Source organism: Epinephelus moara, chromosome 3, assembly GCF_006386435.1.
Source record: "Epinephelus moara isolate mb chromosome 3, YSFRI_EMoa_1.0, whole genome shotgun sequence".
Classification (NCBI taxonomy): domain Eukaryota; kingdom Metazoa; phylum Chordata; class Actinopteri; order Perciformes; family Serranidae; genus Epinephelus; species Epinephelus moara.
In genome coordinates this window covers 39,938-40,768 of record NC_065508.1, presented here as the reverse complement: position 1 = coordinate 40,768, position 831 = coordinate 39,938, and the positions used below count along the sequence as shown (strand labels likewise).

The 831-nt window shown below is 37.4% G+C and overlaps 1 protein-coding gene across 1 annotated transcript in view; it reads left to right on the top strand.

Moving 5' to 3' along the window:
* The window catches only part of LOC126388041 (arf-GAP with Rho-GAP domain, ANK repeat and PH domain-containing protein 1), a 36,822-nt gene that overhangs the window by 1,013 nt on the left and 34,978 nt on the right, over positions 1 to 831 (top strand). The window lies entirely within an intron of this gene.

Below are 831 nucleotides of genomic sequence, written 5' to 3'. Positions count from 1 at the left end.
AATGTATTTCTGCTAATATGATTATGAACAAAGCAATCTGTTTTATACCGGTATTAAGTTTGATATTGGACATTCACATTCGTTTGGCATTCAAAAGAAAAGTAAATATCTATTATATGCAAAAACCATTTGAGTGAATGATGTCAAACCAACTGTTTAACATAGAGGCTAATATTCCTCACATGCCACAACACTTCTTTTTGAAATATATCTTATGTAGCCTATAAGTTTTGAGGACTTTTTAAATGTAAAAAAAACTCATATAAAGCTATTATTCTCCATATAAAGCTATTATTGGCCATGTGACCTCTGGATGCCAAACCAACTGTGCAATATCAGAGGAATATTAGACTATGTTAAACTTAAAGGCCTCAATTTTCACTAAATTGATTCATCAACTTTCAATACTTTTTAACCCTCTGCAGACACCCTGGATGTAATATCTTGCAAACCTTTCACAACTCACCAGCACATGTGCAGTAGATACAGATATCACTTAGCACGGGTTCATTTCTAGTAGCATAGTTATAAAGACTGTAGCACTGTACAGCCCTGCTGTAATATTTAGCGACATTTATGAGGCCAACAATCAGACATCAGAAAAAACACTATTGTCACATCACAAGTGTACAGCTGTAAAACCTCATGTTACATGTTACATGAGTGAGAGGGGACAGGCGACAGACCCAAAGAACAGTCAGGTGGGTAAAGAGTGGCCAGCTTCATTTTTGGGCAATTTCAATTGTCACAGGTGCGTTCAGATTTTGGTGCAGTACCTCAGCCAAACCAGCAGATGGGGTGCTTTCGTAGGCACTCCATCTGCTGGCAGAG